Raw genomic sequence first — 7,122 nt, 5'->3', positions numbered from 1 at the left:
TATGTGCTTGTGGAAGCCAAAGGCTGACATCAGATGTCTTTCTTGATTGCTCTCCACTTTATTAACTAAGGCAGAGTGTCTCACTGAACCGGAAGCTCATAGATCCAGCTAGTATCGTTAGTTAGAAGGTAACCTTGGGATCCCCCGTCTCAATCTCCAGGGCACTGGAATTTTTGGTGAGCAGCCACCCTCACCCACGACTTCCATGCATGCTGGGGATCCAAACTCATTTTTCAACTTCTACAGCAAGTTCTTTATCCTTTGAGTCATTGCTCCTGCCTGCCACAGGTGTTTTGTTTTATTTTGTTTTGTTTGAGACAGGCTCCTTTTGCCCAAGCTGGCCTCGACCTTGCCAAGTGACTGGAGATAACCTTGAGAACTGCTACTACTCCTGCCTCTGCTTCCTGGAATTCTAGGCATGTGCCACCATACCCAAACCCACAGGCAGGCCCTCTCCCCTGCGAAAAATTAAACAGTATTTTTTAAAAAGAAGGGAAAGAGGGCTAGAGAGATGGCTCCGCAGTTTAGAGCACTGGGTTTTCTTTCCAGCACCCACATGGCAGCTCACAATAACTCTAGTCCCAGGGGATTCAATGCCCTCTTCTGGCCTCTGCCGGCACCTGGCATGCATGTGGTGCACAGACATGCAAGCAGGAAAAATATCCATACACATAAAATACATAAATACATTTTAAAAATAGAATTTTAAAAGGAGAAAAAAAAAGAGCAACTTCAAAATGATCAAATAGCAATTCTAGCAACGATAACTTTATTCCATCCCAAACAAGACACAGATGACAGATTCTTCATTTTTCTGTCGCATTCTGTGAGCCGAGCCAAACATGTTAATCAATGAGGTAAGAGGTCCAGCCTTTCCCACACAGCTGCCCCTCAGTAGCCGGCTTCGCTCCTTTCTCAGAAGCTCCAGTGTGCCGGGCTCAAAAGCCTACATGGTTTGTTCCCAAGAACACAAAGGGAAGGTTCCATCTCCGCGGTCCTCGAAGGCAGAATTAATTCGCTAACCAACCACCACGATGGCATGAATAAAACATATCCACCGGCAACAAAGACAAAGTGAAATGTTTTTCAGCAGGAAAGCCGCAGCAGTGTGGGAGGGAACCGAAGATGAATCAGGTGCAGAAATCCACAGGCTACGCTGAGGTGGCCACACTGGGAGGTGAGTCGGTTAGATGTCGCACTCTCTGCCTTTGCGGGTGGGGGTGACTGCAGACAGGATGGGCCGTCCTCCTCCGTAGACTACTGCTCATTTCCTATACATTCTCAGCATAAACCATCTCTACACGGGAAATGCAGGGCTGCTTCTTTTGTTGTTCGGCTGAGAGTCTCCCATCACCCTTTCTATTCTGCACCCACAGTTGGTCTTCCTTTAGAAGCCAGCTTCTGGATGAGCGCTTCCTTAGTTGTGTGGCTTCTGGAGAAAACAGCGCATTGCAAAGTCGGTGGGTTAAAACAACACACAGGCATTCTCAGCGGCCTGCGGGTAAGGGTGGGGTCGGTTTATCCTGAGGGCCCAGGGGCATAACCTGCTGCACGTCTCTCTGCTGTCTGGGTTTGCCTCTGTACTCCCCCCCCCCCCCCAGCTTGTAGACCATATCCCTTCAGCAGCCTCTGCCTTCACAAGCCTCTTGGGAAGAATACTAGTCACTGTATTTGAGAGTCACCCTAGACCAGGATGGGCTCAACGAATTGCATCTGCAAAGATGTCATTGAAAGGTCACATTCTGAGGTCCCAGAATACAGGAGTGTTGGAAGACATTACCCAGTCCCGAAGCAGAGCCCACATGGGTCGTTTCCTCTTTCTATGGGTCTCATAACAACCCGTATCTGCAGCTACATGGTACTGCCTCCTGCAGTGCAACGCCTGAACATGTGTGTTTTATACCCCAAAAGTATCTTAAGCACCATGAGAGAGAAACCAACCATTGTGTTTCAGTGACAGACAGATGTCTTCCTCATAAATACTGTTAAATAAGAAATACAATGCAGGCCGGGCGGTGGTGGCACACGCCTTTAATCCCAGCACTCGGGAGGCAGAGGCAGGCGGATCTCTGTGAGTTCGAGACCAGCCTGGTCTACAAGAGCTAGTTCCAGGACAGGCTCCAAAACCACAGAGAAACCCTGTCTCGAAAAACCAAAAAAAAAAAAAAAAAAAAAAAAAAAAAAAAAAAAGAAATACAATGCTCTCTTTGGTCATTTAAATATCATCTCTAAAATAGAAATATTAGCCACGGTCAAGGCTGGGACTCAGTTTCGTGGTAGAATGCTGGTTTAGCTGGAGGCAGACCCTAGACTCTGTCCTCCACATTGGGAAGACTATGCCTTCAATTCACGTTTCCTCCCTCCTCTGTCCTGCCCAGGGGATCAAAACTCTGATTTCCTCATAAGATCCTTGGACTACCAAGAGAAATATGAATTCTTTTGCACTCATGATAAGAGTGCATTGCATTCCTTTGTCACGAAGGTTGTTTCAACAGTATGAGACAACCATACAGGTGTCCTAGGCAGGGCGATGACCTGTCAGGGCTTTGAAAGCACAGACATGGGCCTCGGTAAGTCAGCTGCGACTAACTTTAATTGTGGAACTGAATAAAGCATTCTACCTTCAGGATCCATTTTGCAAGGCAGCCCCAGTATCATCATTGACTTGAGAGCAGGCCTGGCCTTTAGGCGGTCCTGGTCAGACAGGCTGCTAACCATTCTACTTGGTACAGGAAAATATCTTCCATATCAAAGGACTATCTGGCCGCAAATACCACAGCTGTTCACAAAGCTGTGCTGGATAACTCTGCATTTGATTTTCCAGCCTCACCTTGAGATACGTTTCTCTTTGACTGGAATATGGAGCCTAAGCTCATACAAAAAAAAAAAATTAAGAAGGGATATTGTCCATTTTCTATTATTTTTTTCCCATCCCAAGAGCTCTTTCAGATTTTTTTCTTAATCCATTCCTGTGGTAGTTTGAATAAGGAATGTTCTCCACGGTCTCAGGCATTTGAAAACTTGGTCCTCAATTGGTGACACTGTCTGAGGAGGTTTAGGAGTTACGTTCTTGTTGGAGGAAGTATGTCACTGGGAACGGTTTGGCTTTGAGGTTAAAAAGCCTCTTGCCACATCTAGTTGAACTCTCTCTGCTTCCTACTTGGGCTTGAGAATGTGGGCTCACAGCTTCCCACTCCTGCTGTTGTGCCTGCTGCTGGCCACTATGCCTTCCTGCCAGGAGAGACTCATCCTAAAATCAAACGCTCGATCAAACCCTTCAGGAAGTTGCTTTTCTGCTGCCCTTCGTGAAATTTCGCTATCACAAACATGCTCGCTTATACACTGTATGAACGTTTCTACACCGAATACTCTAGAATAAGCTAATCTTGTATGTAAGACCACAGTGAGCTTTGGTGAAAATAATCACAAGGAGCTAGGGTGTGGGTCAGGGGTATACCACCTGATTAGTGTGCAGGAAGCCCTGGGTTTAATCTCCAGCAAGGGAAAAAAATGATCTGAGCCTGGCGTGGTGGTGCTCGCCTGTAATCTCAGCTACTAAGGAGGCTGGGAGGATTATTTGAACTTGGAGTTCAAGGTCAGCCTAGGCAACTTGGCAAGACTATTTTTTAATGGTCTATAAAGGAGAAAAGGGAGAAATGGAGAGAGAGGATGGAAGGGGGAGAGGGATGGAAGAATACAGAAGAGGAGGGATTTGGGATATAGATAACTAAGAGTGTTTGAAAAAAGGCATATAGAAACCTAGCATTTTTGTAGATAGATAGGTGATAGATAGATAGATAATAGATGACTAGATGTTAGATAGATAGATGATATAAACGAGTTTAATTGAAGTAGCCTACTCAGAGGATGATACTTTTCCCAGAAGCCATGGGTTGCTAAATCAAAAGCCCTTGGCCAGGTGTGGGATACCTCTCCTTCCAGTCAGCCATGCCCTGGAAACCTCCCAAACAATATATGCTATTGCTCTTACTCTTGATTGCCGACAGGCAATTAATGGTAAAACTCTATTGTAAAAACATCACATACTTGTCATGGGCCATGGAGGCATCTAGCTGATCCTGACCAAGAAGCTTCTTCAATTCTAGATAGATGTCATAGTGACAGAGAGTGCTGTATAGCCTCCGGGTGGGAGCGGAATCAACATTCTTACCTAGCTGAGAATTCCATGCGCTACAATCCTGACTGATCTGGTGATATACACCCGTGGGTGCAATAGCGGTATAAATGTTGTGTGTGTGTGTGTGTGGGGGGTAACCAATCACTCTTCAGTTGGCTTACGGCCTGATCCATAGAAGGGAACACATGTTTTGCTACTGTAAATCTGGCCAAGAACCCAGACCTGGGGAGATAATAGGACTCTTATTAATAGGGGTGAGACTACTATTATTTTGCTTAACGAGCATATTATCGAACTGCCCTCTAAACTCATCTCTCCATGCCCACAGATTAGTACAGCTCTCAGACCTCATCAGAGGAGCATCTTTGTGCAGCGGACAGCAGTTAAAACAGAATCAACTGAAGTGCAGAGAATACGGGTCACTCAACGACCCCAAGTGGCACGTCTATATCACACCCTCTCCCCTGAGGGCTCAGGGACCATCGCGGAAGAGGGTATGGAAATATTGTTAAGAGCTAGGGATTAGGAAGGACCAGAGTGAAACGGTGTCTTCCACTTGCTGCACTCCTGAACCCAGAGTCGCTGTGGCTGCCCGCACAAGACCTGCATGAGAGCAAGCCAGTCAGCATTCCGGCATGGAGAGGAAAGAGGCTCAGGAGCTCCCACCAGAGCTAAGGGGTTATTGACAGGTGGTGGCTGCTGGGAGAGAGAGTGTCAGTTTTCTTTAGGGGTACGTGTGTACGTGTGTGTGCACGCGTGTGTGTATGGGGGGATGGGTATGCATGTGTCACACCAGCATTCAGGAAGCAGAGGCAGGTGGATCTCCATGAGTCTGGAAGCCAGCCTGGTCTACATGGCCAGTTCTGAGCCAATCAGGGCTACTGTTAGACCCTTGTTGCAAATATCAAAAACATAAATGAGTTAGTCACGTACGTACGAGTAGTGCCATTTTATTTGTCTAAATTGTATCTTTTTGTCTGGTTATTTTTAAGGCTGAGCACATTCAAGTGGCATAGTTTTCTGTTCTAAGATATGTAAGGCGTGTGCTCTGCAAGCCCAAAGAGGCAGCATGCCAAAGGGGGCCTCTCAGCACTCAGAAGACTGAAGCTTCACAGCCCAGCACTACGGTGACTGGATCTAAATATATCCCCTCACTAAAGCACCAGTAGGACTGGCGAGGGACAGTCCCTAACTTGGGGTGTCTCATGCAGGAAAATGGCAGGGCAGGCACAGTGCTGGACGAGCTGGATGCACAGAACACCCGCTATGTATTCTTCTCCAGGAGCAGTTGTCAAAACAATTTACCGGCAAGATTGACAGCTCATTAGCATCCCCTTAGCCACCGGGATGCAGACTGCTTTCCAGCAGACAGACAGAGCAAAGCAGAGGAAGCAGCTGCCCTGGGCCATGAGGCTCAAGCTCCCTCCGCGCCTTCTGCCATGATGAACACTCACAATAGGCATGCCTATGGACTGGGTTTTGAATCCACCGTGGGGCTGTCATCACAAATCACAGGTCCTCCGCTGCTTCTTATAATTGACGGTGATGAAATACCACAACTGTCCTCACAGGAGGGCAAACAAACATTTCAGCAGGGACGTCGTCCCCTGTGTGAGATTCCCTAAGAGTGCTGAAGTGTAAAATGGACTCGTGCGCCTCTCTGTAAAGTATTTATTTTAGCCATCATAGACGCTGCTGCTTTGGTCTTTGTTCTGAATGTTCATGGTTTAGGCATTTGGACAACCTTAGTGGCGGCGCCTAATATTCCTGGGTCCGTTTTATATTAAGTCTGTAAAATAAAAGGGTTAAAACTAAGCCCCTAAGGTTCCCTCTAGTTCTAAAAAGGGTTGGTTCTGGTTGCATTTGTACACATTTCTCCAGGGCACTTTCGCATCTGAGCACTAAGAGCAGCCATAATAGATGAGAGGTATCTTGAAATACAAATAGTTTATGTCTTGGATTCTGAAAAATGCTCTAAAAAAATCAATATTATGGGCTGGAGAGATGGGTCAGCAGGTAAGATCATTGTCACCCTTGCAAAGGACCTGGTGTTCACAGCCCCCTTGTAACTCCTGCTCCTGGGGATTTGACTCCCTCTTCTAGCCTCTGCGGTACTGCATTCCCGTGGTACAGATCTGTAATTCAGGCAAACACTCACAAACATACAATAAAATTAAATAAACATCTTCTGAAATCATGAATGTTTTAACCAGTGTCCACCAGTAATTCCAGCGCTCTGGAAACAAAGTCAGAAAGATTGGAGGCCAGCTTGGGCCACGTAACAAATCTCCATTCTTAATACAAAACAAAATTTCCAAATTCCCCAAATTATGTACATTGTTTTTATGAAATTGTCCACATTTTTAGCAATGACAACTATTTAAGTAAAAAAGCATGCAAGTCATCTCCCATTGCACACAACATACAAAACAAATAAAGAGTGCACTATTGCATAACTTGATGCTTATTCTCTTACATTACTATGGAATTCAGATATTTGTGATTAATGGGAGTTTTTTCCAGTGGCAAATTCCAAAATCAATACTGTATAAAATATAGACTATATAAATGTATGTGAATATATCATAGAAATTACATGATACCAACATATATAAGACATAGTCTGAAATAACAAAATATATTTAATAAAAAATGTGTGAGTTGTTGTATATAGAAGTCACTATTCTGACCAGGTGTTGTGGTGGTGCACGCCTATGAAATCCCAGTGCTCAGGAGGTTGAGGCAGGAGAACTGTTACAAGTACAAGGCCAGCCTGGGCTACATAATGAGTATTCTGTCCCTCAACTGTGTGTTCCAGGGACTGAACTCAGATCGTCAGGCTTGGTGGTAGGCCCCTTTATCCATGGAGCCATCCTCTGGCCCTCTCCATCTCTCTTTACTGAGCTGCTCGTTAGACAAACATGCCAGGATTGGGTAGAAGAAAAACTACTTTGTGTCAGGAAACCCACCTGGAGTTTAGCCTG

Source organism: Microtus ochrogaster, chromosome 10 (genome assembly GCF_000317375.1).
Source record: "Microtus ochrogaster isolate Prairie Vole_2 chromosome 10, MicOch1.0, whole genome shotgun sequence".
Taxonomy (NCBI): Eukaryota; Metazoa; Chordata; class Mammalia; order Rodentia; family Cricetidae; genus Microtus; species Microtus ochrogaster.
The sequence above is the reverse complement of the archived record's forward strand: the minus strand, read 5'-3'. Positions refer to the sequence as shown.